At 40.7% G+C, this 19218-nt stretch overlaps 1 protein-coding gene across 4 annotated transcripts in view; it reads left to right on the top strand.

The window, feature by feature from the left end:
- Chrm3 (cholinergic receptor muscarinic 3) overlaps window positions 1–19218 on the top strand; it is a 461004-nt gene that overhangs the window by 199363 nt on the left and 242423 nt on the right. For all 4 annotated transcript variants that reach the window (XM_029547348.1, XM_029547349.1, XM_029547351.1 and 1 more), the window contains exon 3: window positions 15898–15960. The gene's annotated coding sequence lies outside the window, so the exon portion shown is untranslated. The remainder of the gene's footprint in view (window positions 1–15897; window positions 15961–19218) is intronic.

Raw genomic sequence — 19218 nt, 5'->3', positions numbered from 1 at the left:
GTTTTAGAGCTTTATTGTAGAAAGGCAGGGGGAAAGAGAGAAGGTGGGAAGAGGGAGAGAGGCCAGCCATGGCCACGTGGGGGAAGAGGGAAAGAGAGAAGGAGGGCTAGTGATGAGAGTAAGAAAGGTGAGAGCTTAGAGAGAGCGAGGAGGGGCCAAGCAGCCCCTTTTATAGTGGGCTGGGCTATCAGGTAACTGTGGGGAGAAGCATATGTGGCTATAGTCGGGTAACTGTGGGGGTGGAGTCTAGCCAGAATGCCAGAAGCTTGGGACATTATCTGCATGACTTATAGTCACAGAATTATGGAGTTGGGGACTCTGTGGTATAAGGCACCTGACTGGGAATGTGGCTCACTTTTCTGTCCCTTGTAGAGTTTTCTACTGGGTTGCTGGAGCAAGACTCACTCAATCAAAATAGGCTGTCTATCACAGCCCCACATATATGTGTATGTGCGTATGTGTATATGTATATATGATATATGTATATGCATATATAAAAGCAATGATGACACAAACACACACACATATGCATGCACACAAACCATATATAGTGGTTTTAGGAAAAGGTCTATCACTGCATAGGGAATAGAAACAAAGAGCCATAATGCTTTGAAAAATCAAGTTCCTGTTGTGCCTACTCATGTCTCTGACTGCATCTCTCCATGAAGCCTGGCATTTTATTCCATCTCTGTCTCACCACTGCCTCTCTGTGCCTTCCTCTCACACATGGTGTGCACCCAGTCAGCCCACACCAATGACTGCAGGCTCTCATCAGAAGCATGAAGCTCTGACAGTGGCAATTAGAAAAGACACCCAGAAAGGAGCATCATTCGCATAGCCCTGTGGCGTGTTGGTGCTGTCCTAAAGCCTGTCACTAAAACAGGTTTATGGTATGCATCGAAAGTTAACCTCTGACCTGGCATCTGAGGAAATGCAAATGCTGGGAAAGTAACTGCATCTGTTAAAAACATTTATGGCCATACGGATCCTTTAGAATGAGGAACATCAAGGCATCGAAGAGATAATATTATGAAGATTTTTTTTAAAAGACAAAAAAGAACAATGCCACATATTGTATAAATTTTAGATAGTGCCTTAGCTTAGAATTATTACATCATCAGCGTGACATGGCTGGGTAGCTGTCAGGGCATGCTTAGTGAGTATCAAAATAACGTTTAGAAATTTCCCACTGATCCAAACTGCCCTAAGCTGATAAAAATACTAACTTCTGTATTGTCAAACAAAACAGTTATTCTCTGGGGCTGAAAATATGACTCAGCATTTAAGAACAATCACTTCTCTTACAGAGGACCTGAATTCAGTTCTCACCGCCTATGCCAAGTGTCTTACAACCACCTGTATTACATAATATTACCACCAGAGGATATGATGCCCTCTTCTGATCTCAACTTAAACATGCACACACACACACACACACACACACACACACACACACACACATACACACACAAAACTAAAAAATATTTTAAATATATATTCTCTTATTAGAACTCATGTTGTCTGTGGCTAAAGGACAACCAGGTGAAATGGGAGCAAACCTGGATTGTTACCTCAGTTTGACCTCAGACCCCCAAAACTTGTCCTCTGGGTTCTATATTGACCACATACCACCTGCATATATCACATACTAATAATAAATTTATGAAAAAACTAATTCACATGCAAGTAGAAATTAATTTATAGATTTTAGACTTATTTACATTTAGAGTGAACAGATCAGTGTGTAATTTTCACAATTCTGAAAATATCTATCACAGTGATAAATATTCCAGCACATAGGATTTGTGGAATTTTCAAACTCAAGGGGAATATATTTAAATAAAAATACCTATTAGCCAAAAATATTTCACTTCTAGTTTCCAATACAATGGAAGAATGGCCATATTGATATTTGGCTGACAAAACTTTCAATAATCATACTCATTTGGGGTTGATTTAATAGCGAGATGGTTAATGAATCTAACTATTTTCTTTATCTCCCAACTAAATCATGATTTTAAAAGAGGGTCTTAGAAAAACTGTTGTTATAAGAATTAAAATATTTCCGTATCAATTGATTTTACTCCCCAATTTGAGAACCAATATTGAAACTGTACACTTGTCTCTTTTTCCTTCCTTGGCAGCTCCCCTCGGAGTTCATTCCCAGCACTCTGTCTATATGGACTCTCAACCCTGCAATATAGGCAGTATTTCTGTAAAGCCCCCATAGACTAGACAGGGGAGATTAGCTCTGTCAAATATCTGGAAGGAAAATGATATAGTGGTCAGGCTTTGCAAGAAACGCCACTGCTAATGTACTCTGGGGAGGTCAAGTTGAAAGCAATAGTAACTTCTAACTTCTATAACTCTTTCTATGTACTTCTCTCCTATATGCTTCAGATATACTGTTTTTATTTCATGTTTTCAAAAAGCAGAGTGAGACCTTTGGAGATTCTGGAACTTGTCAAAATCTAAGGTACAGGCAGGTCTCTCTAAGGGAAAATGGACTGCCATCTGACAATCAAGGAAAAAGCTCTTCCCTGAGGAGTCCCTGAGACTAGCTTATGCAGAAGTGAATCACCTCTGCTAATTTAACACTAGAGCCATAGGGGGCCTTCAGTCTCTGTTTTAGAACACCAGGTAGGAGGCAAGCCTTGGCTATTAGAATATATTAGTTGTTGTTGTTGTTTCTATTTCTGTGTGTGTATGTTGCATCAATCTGTGTGCGCATGTATGTATGCATTGGGCGTGTGTGTGTGTGTGTGTGTGTGTGTGTGTGTACATGTGTATTGCTGCACATGTGTTCTGGATTTTGAATCTGAGGTGGTTGATGTCAGGAATCTTCCTTCATTGCTATTCTACTGTATTCACTGAGGCAGGGTCTCTCCGTCTAACAGTTAGCAGACATGGCTTGTCTTGCTAGCCAGCTTGCTCTGGGAGTTAACAGTCTCTGTCTTCTGAGACTGGACTTGCATGTGAGACACCACACTTAGACAACATTTAAGTGGATTCTACAGATCTAAACCCTGGTGCTCACACTTGCATGGTACACACTCAAACCGCTGAACCACCATTTCCCAGCCCCTGTGTTTATTACTTAGCCAAACATACAGGCAATGGGCAACTCCCCTAGGTATGTCCAGAATTTAATCTGTACATTCACCAGGCACCTGAAGAATGTCAACATATCTTAAGAGGAAAAGAAAATAGCCCCTCGTGTCTGATACAGGTCTCTGTGTCCATCACCAGAGTGTCTGACAGAAGCGATACCACAAATCTGTACCATGAATTGACACCAAAGAGAAACTTTAACACTGCATGCAAAGCACGTTTCTTATAGGACTCTGGGTGAACAGAGTCCTTCTTTGCTGCACTCTCTAAACATTTAAAAATAGTGCCACGAGCCCAGCTCAGACTCCCCCATCCCTTTCTTTCTCCTGGTCTTTCATCATGATTTTGCCTCTGCGTGTTTTTTCATATGTGTTATTTAATACCAATAGACATGCACTAGGGACAATTTCGGAGATAGGAGTACCCTAAATAAATGAATAAATACTAATTTATAACTACCATTATCAACAGTCCCACGGCATATTGACTATGTAACCTTTTAAAATGTGATCAATCAATATATTTACATATTGGGTACACTTAGATATCCTGTGTGTGTCTTAAGATTAGTGTAGGCAAGTGGGACCAGTATCTGATTCAGTACGAGGTTAACCTAGAACTCACCATCAAGTCCAGGGTATCCTTAAACTTAGAGAAATCCTCCTGCCTCAGTCTCCTAAGGGCTGTGATTGTTGTATAATCCCTGACACCCAGCTTATTTTGTGTAGATACTTTTTATTATAAGATTAGGAAGTTGATAAAAGAACTTTAGACCTGGGTTTTCCATTTTTACCCATTCCTTGACATAATGCATAGGCTATCTTACACAAACTTTCCTTAAGATTTTCTCTGAGGGTATCTCTTAAGTGACTTCTGGCTCTGTGCATTTGCCACACAGATCTAAGGTGCCCTGGGTGACTGGTAGTCCAATATCCAGCAGTGTGTGTTAACCATTCACCAGTCAAAAGTATCATTAAAGCCAACATGAAAACATCAGACTGTCTCACACCACTTGGACATTTTCTGAAAGAGTATTTAACAAGAAAAGCTTCAAGGAATCTGATTAAGTGTGATGTTTACAATGCCAATGGTGGTATATTTCCTGAGAACAGCTGTACAGTTGGAAATTACAAAAATCAAAATTCGTCATCTTCAAAGTGACCTTTCCAAATATTTAAGAGGTTGAAGTTTTAGCAAAATAGAGTTGTGGGAGCTCATTAGAATTGTTAAGAGTGTGTCTAAGAATGTCAAGGCTGCATTTCGAACTGTAGTATTTAAAAGTATGTATTCCTAAACAACACTATTAGATTCTTTTCAAACCCCAGATTGGTTATTTTGCTGCTGCTGCTGTTGTTGTTGTTGCTTAAGTTATTGTTGTTCAACACATATTCACTACTCCCTTTTCAGGGAGATAAGTTTATTTTCATTAATGAGTCAATGAGCTTGGTAAAAATACTTAACACAGACTTGAAAGGAAATTCATTTTCATCTAGGTTAGATTTTGAGTGAGCAGTTTTATTTTCTCTGTACTAGCAGAGACAGTTACTCCTGGGCTGCTAAGCCAACACAGCATTTGCCCTGTCTTTCCCAAGAACACTGGAGCCATTCAAGCAAGGTTTGGGAACCAGGTGTCAGAATGGACATTCTTCAGCAGAGCCAAGGTCCACATCTCAGTTCACACTTCTGGCTCCTCCTGCTGTGAGCATGGATAAACACAGTTTGGAAATAACCCAGTGGCTCTTAAGTTTATTTAATCATTGAATCCCTTTCTAACACATTACAGAGCTTTAGGAACATTGAGTGTAATCTAGGAAATGTTGTGAATATCTATGAAATCTCATGTGATTGCAGAATTTGCCTCCACAACCCTGTCATGTTGGCTAGGTGTCCAAACCAGACTATCTCGATGGCTCTGTACAATTCCTATGAGAGTTAATTTTGGCAAAGATGGTGAAACAGAAAGGAAAATTTGAACCTACAACAGGACTTTAAAACTTCTGTAGTTGTGCATATGTATATTGTGTGTGGCAGAAGCGGGGGCATGTGTATGTCACTGCATAGATGTGGATATCAAAGGATGACAAACTTGGGTATCAGTCATCACGTTTTATCTCCTTAGAGATGAGGCTTCTTGTTCTCTATTTCATATGTCGGGCTAGCTGCCCTATAGTTTTCAGGGTTTCTCCTATCTCTGCCCCCCCCCATCTCACCTTATGTGTGCTAGCATTTCAGGATTATAGCTGCATGTACCATTGCATTCAGCTTTACTTGGGCTCTGAGGATTTTAACCCATGTCCTCATCCTTGTACAGCAAGCACTTTACCCACTGAGACCCCTCCCCAGCCTTGTATAATTATATGCATCACACTATGGGATGGACAGTTCTGGAACTACTTTCCATCCCTTTTCTGATACAATGGTAAGATAATCCCTGATGATTTGTAACTAAGGGGACCACTGTAAAGTCCCATGGAGGCTTCTCTTGCATCTAGAATACCATTGACCATTCTTTTTATAGTCAATCATTACTATTGTCTCAGCTGTGTCCCCAAGCATCTCAGTATGCAGTATCGTTTATGTATTTTCTCCATCCATAGTTGTTTCCTTTCTTTTTATTAACTGTTTTTAAGAAGTTTTTCTTACCCACAGTTTACCAAAGAAGTGCTGCAGCTGCAAAGTGCCAGACTTGACTTTACCATTTCCTCTGGTTTGGGTTGTTGGTCCATCTGGGCAGTGGTGTGCTTGCAAAAGCACATGTGAGCACATAGATGCTCATAAAAGTAATAGATGCACAAATACATCAGTAGGAGTAATATTTAATCGTGGGGAAGGTGATAAGCTCAGTGTTGACCATAGTGAAGGCTGTGACAGAGGGAATGTGTCACATACTCTTATGGCCCTCTGTGACAAATGCCTGACAGAGCAATTTAAAGACAGACAGCTTCATTTTGTTTCAATTAGGAGATGAAGATAATTATGGCTCTTGCAGGGGAACCAAGGTCAATTATCAGAACCCATGCCAGGCAGCCCACAACTGATTGTAAGTCCAGCTGCAAGGGATCTGATGCCTCTTCTGGTTTCCACGGGTACTCACCCACACTTGACATGCACACACAGACACATAAATAAATTAATTAAGAATAAGACTTTGTGCACAGTTGGTGGCAATGTGGCCAAGGAACTCAGTCTGTGCATTCTCAGAATGGTGCTGGTTCATCTCACAGCAACTTTTCTTGTTTGGAACAGAAGTACCTTGGTTTACTCTTGAAACTGGACTCAAAGTAACTGTGACCCTAAATGTTTCATCCTGGGTCTAGTTGGGTACGAATGCCACTCAAAATGATAAAGGGTTGAGCTGAGCTGAGCTGTTTATTTCAGAACATGTTCCCCAATTTAAGCTTATTTTTCCTCAGAGTTTATACATACATATAGATATGCACATGTGTATATGTGGTATGTTTATGTGTGTATGTATATGTGTACATGTATGTTTGTGGGTATAAAGCTGAAATTAACTTCTTGGCTCATTAGAGTGCCCACTCCAGTCCCAGTGAGCCTCTACAGTGAGGTTTAATACTTGACTCTGAGGTTTCTAATCCATTTTGATTATGATAGTTTGCATTTAACTTTTTTGTTATTAAGATTAAAAATATTATAGATGTGTTTATGTGCTTTTAATTTCTGAAAGTTGGTAAGAACATATTTTTAAGATCTAGTGCCTAGTATTGCTTTTATGATGTAATAAAAGGTTGTCTGGCAAAATCTTAAAAAAATACTTTGAAGATTAAAGAATGAAAAAAGGAAAAAGGAAACATCCCCAAAGAAACCAGTCATGGATACCAAGCAAAAAATACCTTCATTTGCTTGTTTAAGAGTAAATCTGTATAAGAGTATACACACATGGTATACACTCATTGACAAGTGGATATTAGCCCAAAAGTTCAGAATACCCAAGATACAATTTACAGACCAAATGAAGCTTAAGAAGGAAGACCAAATTATGGATACTCCAGTCCTTCGTTGAAATGGAAACAAAATACCCTTGGGAGGAGATACAGAGACAAAGTGTGGAGCAGAGACTCAAGGAAAGACCATCCAGAGACTGTCCCACCTGCAGATCCATCCCATATACAGTCACCAAACACTTGCTGACAGGAGCCTGATGTAACTGTCTCCCGAGAGGCTCTGCTAGTGCATAACACTTACAGAGAAGCATGCTTTCAGCCAACCATTGGACTGAGCACAAGGTCCCAAATGGAGGAGTTAGAGAAAGGACCAAAGGAGCTGAAGGGACTTGCAGTCCCATAGGAGGAACAACAACAATATGAACCAACCAGTACACCAAGAAGCTCCCAGGGACTAAACCACCAACCAAAGTGTACACATGGAGGGACCAATGGTTCCAGCTGCATATGTATCAGAGGATGGCCTTGTTGGACATCAATGGGAGGAGAGGCCCTTGGTCCTGAGAAGGATGCCCCAATGTAGAGGACTGCCAGGACAGGGAAGCAGGAGTGGGTGGGTTTCTGAGCAGGGGGAGGGAGGTTGGGATAGGGGGTTTTCAGAGGGGAAACAAGGAAAGGGCATAACATTTGAAATGTAAATAAAGAAAATATCTAATAAAAAAATAAAATAAAAATTAAAAAACAAAAAAGAGTAAATCTGCTACCGACTTGAAATTGGAGCAAAGACTACTCATTCTTTCTGTCTTCTAGATAATTTCAAAGTGCTGGGGTTGAATCTGGCTGTTCTACTTTACAGCAATGACCTGGGAGGATAAATTTCCCCCTTGATCCTGTAAGATGGTTCTTTAGCTCCTTCTGGAAGCGTCTAAGGGAACGTCCCTTATAAGAATCTAATCCCCAGGAACATTTCATCCCTCCATTCCTTGACCCTTGTAAACATCATGACTTGGTCAGGACTGCAAAACTGCTGGGAAAAAAATGACATTTATTCTTGGACTTTCATATTCATGCTATGACTTAGAGAGCCAGAGAAACTCTGAGGAAGAGAGGCACTAAGAGCAAGCTGCGATTTAAAGACTGTAATTAAAGCCACCTGGAGCAGGACTTGAGAAAGGTCACCTGAAGAAAGGGGTGGTTAACATTTCCAACCCCTGAGCTCACCCATGTCTGCTGAAAAGCAGCATTTTAAAGATATAGCACATTTTATAAAATTAAGCAGTTTTAGGACTGGTGCATTTTTTTTTTTTTTTTTTTTTTTTTTTTTTTTTTAGCTTTTAAACTATTTGCAGGGTTGAAAAATTTTTAGTTATGGTTTCATGGAAGAAATAATAGCATTGACTTTTAAGGCTAGGATGCCTTTCCTCGTAGGATGACTCACTAAAAGATGCATTTTGTAGTTTTTCTCTCTCTAAGTCGCTAAGTCTTTTATAATCATTTCTCTGCCGTATGGCTACTGTTTTTATTTTTTCACTACATATACTTTCTTGAAAATTATCTCTTTGTTCTTTGCAGCATAGTAATTAATCTAGATAAACCTTGTTCCCAATCAGCTCTCAGCCTGAGAGTCCTTGGAACCCCAAGGGTCATGAAAGTGTATCAGTGAAAATTCATACACATAGAAATGGGTATATAGCCATAGCCAAACGTATAAATGTAAATATCTGTACAAATTGATGAATATAGCATTGTAGAAAGATCAATAGGGATAATATCCAATTATGGTGAGGAAAGGGGAAATAAAATAGCCAAACTTTAAACGTGAATATTCCATGACTCATGAATCACTGCTATGGAATACATAACTAAACTAAGTATGCATATGCATATAAGGGTTATTATTACTATACTAATGAGAAGAAGAAGAAGAAGAAGAAGAAGAAGAAGAAGAAGAAGAAGAAGAAGAAGAAGAAGAAGAAGAAACAACTTCACAAAAGAACTGACTGAATGAAGTATATCAGTTCTTATATAAATCCTACATGAGATACATGCGGGTTAATTTAAAAAATCTCACCTATTATCCAGTGTGAAGGGCAAATGAATAGATGTCTAGGTGGTATGGGTCAATCTGAAGGATATGGGTGTATTCCAAAGAAATGAACAAGGAAAAGATATCAAACAGTTAATACCAAGGAGACCAAGAGTAAAAGAAACAAAGACCATTTATGTTTTTCTTTTGAATGGTATTTGTAATATTTTTTAAAAGTAAAAAGAAGCCGGGCAGTGGTGGCACATGCCTTTAATCCTAGCACTTGGGAGGCAGAGGCAGGCAGATTTCTGAGTTCAAGGCCAGCCTGGTCTACAGAGTGAGTTCCAGAACAGCCAGGGCTACAAAGAGAAACCCTGTCTCGGAAAAAAAAAAAAAAAAGTAAAAAGAAAATCATTTATTGTGTATTATTTGTCTTTAGTGAGCCACTGTTCAAATTCTGCTCCTGAGTTGGGTAGCTTGGAATTAAGGCTTGTAGAGGTCACAGTTCAAGAGAACATGGGCAGAAACTAGGTGACAGTGAATGGTCCTCTCTGTCTGTGCAGGCTGCTGCCAACTATAAAATAAACTTGTCTTCTATGTATACAGGTGACAGAATATTTCAAGTCACAACAGAACCCAGTAAGTAGAAAACTGCCCTTTTATGGTACAGAAGGATAGGTGAAATTGTTTAAATCCATGTGGCCACTTTAACTCACCTCATCTGTACCAGTGACACTAACTAGCCACCTTTTACCACCCTACCTCATAAAGTTCAAAAATGTCATAAGTCTAACACAAAACAAATAACTCTTTAACCCAGTTATGTCCCAGAAGGAGGCCCCATAGTATATTCATTGCTATGAATTATCTTTAGGTTCATCACTATAGGAGCTGGGGAAAAGGTCCAGGACTTAAGAGCACTTGGTGTTCTCGCAGACATCGTGAGTTTGGGTCCTAGCAGCTATGTCAAGCAGTCTGCAACCTCTGGTAGCTCTAGCTCCAAGGGATCAGGTACTTCTGAAATCCACGTGCACCTGCGCTCATGTATGCACACTAACAGACAGGCATGCACCTTACACACAGAATTGTGCATTAAAAATAAAAGTTACTTAGAAATAATCGCTATAAAAGGTCCTGGTAGAGTATGAAAAGTGTTATGCTGAGATCTACTCCATTGGAAATTGAAATACACTAAAAAGTTTACCTTAATAAATGGAGCTGGAGTCTGAGGGCGTTGCTTTTTTTTAATCCTTGTACTGAGTGATGTCAGTAAACGGGAAAATGTGAATAAATGCCTGCTTTGTCTTCAGCCATAGCCTACTTAAATTTCAGATTTCGTTTTAAACTTACTATGAACAAAAGATGGAGTTCAGAATCTGTAGAAATTGAGCTAATATGTATTTTCAGCTTCAATTTTCTAGGGTTTTATGATTTTAAAAAAATCAAAACTGAAACTAGCATTTGGTATTTATATACAGTAGAATTGAATAATAAATGGGATGACTAGGTATTAGAATCATGTGTTTGTTTTATTCCAAGTTTCTTTGTTGGTTTTTCTTGCATCTTTTAGTATATGTGATAAATGGAAGTAGCGTTTAATTGGATACTGGAACTAACAAGCTTGATCTATACTTTGATTTTATATGGTCCTGTGCTACCTCATTAAATCGCTAAAGTGTTTGTTATGTGGCATGAAATCTAATGTTTGCTCTGGGAGAAGGAGGGCTCTGCCCACTGTGAGAAGCACCATTCTTAGGCAAATGGTACTGGGCTGCATAACAAGGGCAGCTGAGCAAGTCATTAAGCAGCATTCCAATATGGTCTCTACTTCAGTTCCTGCCTCCAGCTTCCTGGACCAAGGGTCATCTTTCATTCCCATAACTATGGACTGTAACTTTAAGTCAAGTACCTCCTTCCCTTCTCAAGTTGCTTGTATCTATCACAGCAATAGAAAACAAACTAGGACAAAATTTTTGTAAATTTTTGTTGTGGTTGCTCCTTCTAATCATGGGATATCTAAGTTTTAAAGGGGGTGGGGCACCAAGCTTGCCTGCCTGCCAGCCACTACATGTATTTACTTGACAATGATTTGGGACCATTATTGGACCTGTTTTGGACCTGTGGATTTCATTTGCCAATTGAAATGACCAACTCTTACTCTCCCTACTCCTTTTGCTTGCTGTTGTTTGGGGTTCTCTTTATATAGGATGAGGTTGTTTTATTTAAAGAACTATTTTAGGAATGAGGAGATAGCTCAGTTGGTAAAGAGCCTTCTGTGGAAGCCTGGGGGCCTGAATTCCATCCTTGGCATCCATGTGAAAAGCCTTTATGGTGGCATTCAGTTTTAATCCCAGAGCTAGAGAGGTGGGATGGGAACAGGAGGATGCCTAGAGCTCAGTGGACTGCTAGCCTAGCCTAATCAGTAAGCCACAGGTCCCAAAGAGAAACCCTATGTCAAAAGCACAAGGAAAGTGGCATCTGAGGGACCATACCCAAAGTAGACCTCTGACTTCCATATGCATGTGTCTAAGTTCACACACACACACACACACACATGCGCGCACACACACACACACACACACACACACACACACACACACACTACCAAACAACCACTCCATGTCATAAATTACTTTGTCTCCCCTACTCTGAATGGACCAATGAGAAGTGAGATGAAGGACAGATGAGGGAATGGGTGACTTCTGCATGAGCATCAACAAGAATGTATATAGGTAGGTCTTGCCTAGTCTCTGAGTTTAGGTGCTATATATTTATCATAAACCCGTAAAAAGACTTTCAATCTCAATTTTGCAAACCACTTGTTATTTTGATCTTCAAATAAAGTAGACTAGCAAACTTTGAAATTGAAATGGGAATATTTTGATTATCCCTAAGGGTCCAGGATCTAATTTCAGACGAATTCAGGAGTTAAATTAGTTAATTAAGCCAAGTTATTTCAAGATTGTGAGCAGGTTCAATTCTATCTAAATCAGATGACTGGGGACTCATTTATCATCCAGTTAAATTGAAAAGGGGGGGCAGACATCTAAATTGATGCTTTGTGTCTTTCTGGAGATAAGAGAATGTGTATCCTCAAAATAATTAAAAAGTAGCAAAGTTTTAAGGAAATAAATCCTGTTGGATTGTCATCCCAAAAGTCTAGAGTTGGGCTTCAGCTTCTGTTACTTCAATAATGGTCAGGCAACCTAACTCTTACATGTTGTCAATCAAAAGAGTAGTTTGCAGTCTCATGGAAAGAAATCTGTCTTCTAGCTTTCTATGGTTATTTTTCTGTCCCCAGCACTGTACCCCTCTATGTTCAGCTCTCTGCGTAATTGCAGCAGTCATCTTTGACATCACCAGAAATATTCTAAGACTGTAACCTTCTGAACCATAGTTACTGTGGTTTGCAAACGCCAATCTTCTATAGTCCAAGATTTACAGCTTACTCTTAAGTGAATGCCATGTACAATTCATTAGCAATAAAATGACTTTGAAGCCAGGACAGAAGCCAGCACATTTGCTAGTTTTCAAAATGAATACTCTGTTGTATCTGATACTGGAGAAACTTGGGGGTCTTCAGTCCCAGAAATTGCTCCCAAATTCATTTAGTGAACGGAAACTTACATCAATGGAATCTTTCATAATCTATGCCTCATGAACTATTGTCACGTTAATGTGCTTTTTGTCTAAGTTGGCCTTACAAATGGCTATATATTGACTTGTCAAAGCAGTCTGGATCCAAGATCTCAGCTCACCAGGAGACCTGGCTGTAAATTAGACAACTTTGTTGACCAAAGTTTTCCCTGGCAGACTGAACCAATTTTAACAGTGAAATCCAAACTGTGGCTGATGGTTCGCTCACTGTTCTCTGGAATGTGGTAGGTTAGTATGAGGTGATGGACTTGCATATGAAAGGAATCCTCTGGCTATGCATCTGCCATGGAGTTCAGTCTTCAGTACCCACTTGAAAAAGCAAGCGTGGCCATACACGCTTATAACGCCATACATGCTTATAACGCCACTGTTCAGTCCTAAGAGGGCAACAGCAGTAACTGATGAACTCTGCACTCAACAGCATGCCTGTGTGCTGCTTGTTAGATGGGGATGAGAGAGAGAAGTACTGCCTGCCTTCTCCCAGCGAAGTGTCCTTGGACCACATCTCTGGAAGGGACAGGAGTGTTTAGGTGGAGCTAGGGATGGATGTTCGTTTCCAAGGATATATGACTGTAGAGATGATGTAAAAGTCGTCGTGTTTATGTAACAATCACAAGAATGCAAAGGCAGGACACTCAAACAGATTCAAGGCCTAGGCTGTGATAACCTAAGTCCTGCCCACACCCCAGCCTCAGCTCCCCTCTGTGTCATAGAATGCTCAGCCCTATAGCGACTCCTTCTGTTACACACTCTTCTTAACCAAGCGGTCCTAGGAGAGGAAGGGTCCATAATGCTTTGTTCATTTCAGGCGCAAATAGGCAAGAGTCTCTTGCTGGTTCCTATGCTGTATAGAGTGCTGCAGGGGCAGTCCCAAGGGAAGGCAGAGGAGGTGTCCAGATGGCAGGTATCCTATGCCCTGGGAGAAATGATTCTCAAATTGACCGAGTGCCTATTGTTTCTTTTATCTTTTTTTTCCATGTAGTCCTTGCAGACTTAAATGAATAGGATGCAGATCTATTTTTGACTTACCAGTTACACTTTCTAGATTCTACAATACCTTCTTAAAGTTTCCTGGGTGTCTCCGAGTTTTTATGGTCACCGGCCACACTTGCGGAGTTTGCCTCAGTTCCCTCTTTCTTGCTGAGACAGTCCAGTGCATGTGACTGTAGGCTCTCACCTACTTCTCCCTTCGAAGCTTCCCTTCATAACTCCACAGTAGCATCCTTCACAGCGACACTTTCCCCCATTGTTTTTCAATAGCGCCTCTTTTATTTGTTTGATTAACCTTTAAAGGATGGATCAGTCGATAAAGTGCTTGCCACATGAGTATTTTCCAGGTCCTGATCAAAGATGCTAGATATGGTGGTACATATTTGTAATTCCAGCACTGGGGACATAGAAAATAATGTACCCCTGGGGCTTAGTGGCCAGCGTACCTAATCAATTGATGACCTCCAAGCCAGTGAGATACCTTTCTTCAAAGGAGATAGACAGTATTCCTAAGGAAAACACCCAGGTTGTTCTCTAGGCTCCATATATGTGTACAGACACAATTTTTAAAAATAGAGTTAACTAAAGAAGTGCTTCATGTGCTGGTTAGGTTTTGTCAAATTGTTACAAACCTAGACTGTGTATGAAGAAATTTCTATTGAGAAATGGCCTCTATCAGATTTACTCTCCTCATGTCTGTGTGTCATTTTCTTGATTTCTGATTGATGGGGGGGGGGGCAAGCACTCTATGCACAGAGCCATCCTTGAGAAGCTTCAGATGTAAAAAGGAAGGTAGCTAAGCTCATCAGGAGAAGCAAGATAATAAGCTGTATTTCTTCGTGGTCTCTTCAGTTCCTGCCTCAACCTCCCTCGATGATGAGCTATAACCAATGACGTGAAGTATGCCCTTTTTCCTCTCCAGGTTGCTTTTGGTTATTGTGTTTATCACAGCAGAAAGCAAACTTGGTCACTTTTCTACAGTTCCATCCCTAGAGTTTTGAAATGAGGTCTACACTTGAATGGAGTGGAAGGGTTTTCTTAATATTCATTGTCTCCATGAATGAGGTCATTGCATGAGTATATTCTTGAATCGTGTAGGGGGAAGGCAGAACGAAGGGCTCTCTGGCATATTGGGCACATGGCTTCTCTTTGAAATAAGGGAGGATGAAAAGGGAGGGATAGAAATGTTGTTCTCAGCCGGGCGTGGTGGTGCACGCCTTTAATCCCAGCACTCGGGAGGCAGAGGCAGGTGGATTTCTGAGTTTGAGGCCAGCCTGGTCTACAAAGTGAGTTCCAGGACATCCAGGGCTATACAGAGAAACCCTGTATCGAAAAACCAAAAAAAGAAAAAAAGAAAGAAATGTTGTTCTCCTCACTTTCTGCAGTGAGTGGCCTTCTTTGCCAGCCTGACCTTAGGGAGACGTTGTTGGGGTGAAGCTATGGAACCAGGAGCTCCCTGGGGGTTGCTTCTTCTCTTTCCCTTTCCTTCTCCCCCACTTTCCCATTCTGTTTTGGTTTGTTATTGTTGTTGTTGTTTTTAACGTCTTCACTTTGCATCCTACTCACTGCTCCCTTCCCCATCCCCTTCCACAAACCTTCCCTGTATTCCCCTTCCCTTCTCCTCTGAGCAAGTAGGGGTCCCCTGGGTATTCCCACACCCTAATATATCAAGTCTCTGTGAGGCTAGGTGCTTCCTCTCCCACTGAGACCAGACAAGGCAGACAGCTAGAAGAACATATCCCACAGACAGGCAACAGTTTTTGGGACAGCCCCTGCTCACGTTGTTCGGGACCCACATGAAAACCAAGCTGCACATCTGCTACATATGTGCTGTGAAGCCTAGGCCTTGGGTTCTCTTTCTCTACCCCGAGACTCTGGGAATCCCATAGTCTACCTTCAAGTTCTAGAATTACAGATGTGCACCACCATACCAGGCTTTTAAATGTGAATTCCACAGGTTAAACTGAGGTCCTCACGCTTGGATGGTAGATGCTTTGCTTACTGAGAGTGACATGTGAGTTAGCTTTACTGAATCCCTGTGGTCTTATCGCTGATAACATGGAGGTTCATCCTCGTGACCTGTACATTCACTTCCAGGTGGAAATTTTATAACTTTTGTATGTTGCTTCAAAATATTTTCTCAAAACCACTGCCTTCGACCTTCCCAGGGTCCTGCTCATCTGTTAACCACATTTTGTTGTTTTCTAGTGCTGCATTCTGACTAAGTGACCAAGCACGTGACATTCTGAACTTCAGCAAAGGTACAATAAGGTAAGTGTCTTTTCTAGTTGATTCTTTGCTTGAAATGGGAGTCAATGACTTGATCTATATTAAATGATCAATGAGAAACATAATTGTAAGTTGGACTTTGGAACCACTTAAAGTTTCTGTTGTGTGTATCACCATTATTACCCCTTCCAAATAATGGGCTTCACTGTGGTATCTTCATACATACATGCCATTATGATTTGTCCACATTTATTGCCAGACTTTGTGCATCTCAATATGACTATACAGACATGCTCAGTTGTGTCTTAGTAGAAATAACGCTGTGTGCTTTCCTGGACCAGTTCAAATTTAAAGTAACAGTGTACTTGCTGAAATTTAAAGCAAGCTGGCTTTATTTTAAAATGTGTGTGTTTGTGTGTGTGTGTGTGTGTGTGTGTGTGTATGATAGAGGAAAGAGAGAAAGAAAGAAAGAAAGAAAGAAAGAAAGAAAGAAAGAAAGAAAGAAAGAAAAGAAAAGAAAAGAAAGAAGGAAGGAGAGAGAGAAGAAGGAAGGAGAGAGAGAAGAAGGAAGAAGGAAGGAAGATAATACATACTTACATACATTCATAATTTACCTCACCAGCATCAGAATGCAGAATATTTGAATTACCAGCATGTGTCTTGGCTTGTACATATATATTCTTGAGTAGCTTCTGAGGAGGTGGCCTGCTTCTGCAAGTCTTTTAAGCTTAAGAACTTTCCTTTGACCTACATTATCTTGGCTCAACCGGTCCAAAGAGATTGTGAGCATGAAGAAAGAAGATAATAAAACACACAATTTTCTTTGCATGTCACTGCTGAATTTTTTTTCTATCCAGCAAATACTGTTACTATCCTACCCCAAGACCACTTTTCCTTCCTGGCAAAATCTTGATGCTGTGAAGGACAGCACAGCACTTCCGCTAAAAGTTCATATCATAATGGGCATGGTGACTCAGATCTACAGTCCCAGCACTCAGGAAACTGAGGCAGAAAGACAGCCAGGAATTTGAAGCCAGTCTGGGCTACATAATGAGTTTCAGGTCAGTCAGGCTACCACATGTAATCTTGAAAGGAAAACAAAAAACAACAACAACAAAAAAAAAAACAGCACCTTATCCCATCTTCCTAGTACTCTTTACTTTAGCTGTATGACCCAGTTTGAAACCACGGGCTCTGTGTAACAGCCATAAAGAACATTTCCTTAGGAAGAATCGGCTTTGGAATGTTTTCTTTTGTTTCTGTCTCGAGGTCTTAATAGAGACGCATAGCCTCAGATTTCAATCTCGGTGCACTACATTCATAGGCATCAAGAGCATAAAGAAAATATAACATAGACCCTGAAGAGACTGTGGGTGCACACACACACACACACATTCACAAGCACACACTTGGACACATGCATGCACACTCAGTCATTGACTTGGCCCAGCTTTTGTTGGGTCATCTGACACTCACATTCAAGGATGGACCCACAGCCTTCACACTGGGCCTTTATTCTCAACATCTGTCCACAGGACTTAATCTCCAGAGCACTACGGTAGGGCACATACTTCTTTTATCTGTGTTTTGTAGAAGATGAAACATCTCTGAGATACTAATGACTGTGTCCGGTCAGTGGCATTTGTTGGGTTTGCACTATAACTTTTGGTTGTCTTTCTCCATGTTGTACCTGTCCAGTCCTTATCTTGACAATGTGGTGCCAGGAGCCTTGGTTGTTGCCGGTTACATTTTTACAGCTATTAAGTGGGCCTGCTCAGTTCAGAAGTATCTTGTGAACTTATTATTTCATAAGGTTTCCATTAGTGTCTTTCACTCATCAGATTAGTTGAACCAAGTAAGTCTATTCCTTTCTGGGAAAAATTAAAAGAAATGTAAAGGAAAACCTTGGGTCTGGGACCACAGAGATGCATTGGGGTCGCCTATGAGTGCTGGAGAATGCAGTAGAATCTCTCAGGTATTTTGTCCTTTTGAAATAAATGTTTAGAAGACACAGTCTGCCTGAGGCCCACCAAAATTCGTATTTTACCCTGTATTATCTCAGTCTCAAATACTCTTCTTTATACAGCCATTATTTTTCAATCATGTTTATTTGCTTCCAGAAAGGAAATAATGTAGATAAAAGCTAAGATATGTAATGAAATTTCTTTCCAAGAAAAACATAATACCAGGCACTGAGGAGGCGGGGGGGGGGGCGTTCTGAGCAGTGTCTGGGGAGGAGGAGCTGAATAATAAGGGAAAGACCTAGGCTGGAAACAAAGAGGACAGACTAGCAGGTGATACTCAGCTTGGTCGAATGGTTTTTTAAAAGTGATTTCACCTTTCCGGACCTTTGCTTTTTCTTTGTAAGTGGAGAGAGTGAAGGTATGCCTATAGGCTGGCTCATCACACAAATTTGTCCTTCACCTCCTTGAGTGTGTCCCATCCCCAGTCAAGAGTCCTTGAGTCATCAGCTCCTCTCTTTTCCCTTCATTTTCCCCCAAATACATTCTGGGTCTCTGGCATCTTTTTGCCATAGTCCTCACTCTATGCTCTGCTCTATGGCATTGCATTACCTCTTAGAGTAGAGCATCAGCTCCCTGGTGGTCATCTGACTTTCACTCTGGCACAATGATGAGAAGCTTAGTGAGACCTGCTTGAACCCACTGTTCTTCCCCATACATTTACAATGAACCCTGACACATTTCCATGACTTAGAGCATCTGCTAGGATCTGGCTCCTACATGTCCCTGTTCCCTTTGCTTCCTAATCTCTGGCCTCACTCTTTCTGATTTTTTTTTTCTTGAATGTGTCTCATTGCTTTCTCCCCTTGGGGCCCAGACTCTGCCCTTGGTACTTGACACCATTTGGCAATTCCATTCATTCATTTTTCTCCTAGACTCCTCTTCTCTTCTCTTCTCTTCTCTTCTCTTCTCTTCTCTTCTCTTCTCTTCTCTTCTCTTCTCTTCTCTTCTCTTCTCTTCTCTCCTCTCCTCTCCTCTCCTCTCCTCTCCTCTCCTCTCCCCTTCCATTCCCTCCATTTCTCTCCCCTTCCCTCCCTCCCCTCCCTCCCCTCCCCTCTCCTCTGCTCTCCTCTGTTCTCCTCTCTCCTCCTCCCCCCTCTGTTCTATTCCCTTTTAAAAGGGTTTAATTTTTAAAGTCATGTAAAATGTTCTCTTGTTAGCAAATATTACTGATAAAGCTTAAGAGCAAGATAGATGTAATTGGATCATACTTATTTATACTTGGCTGTCTCTCTCACCATGACACAGTATAACCTCTAAGAGTACAGGGCTTCATCTA

Source organism: Mus pahari, chromosome 16 (assembly GCF_900095145.1).
Source record: "Mus pahari chromosome 16, PAHARI_EIJ_v1.1, whole genome shotgun sequence".
Lineage (NCBI taxonomy): Eukaryota > Metazoa > Chordata > Mammalia > Rodentia > Muridae > Mus > Mus pahari.
This window is presented reverse-complemented; position numbering and strand designations above follow the sequence as displayed.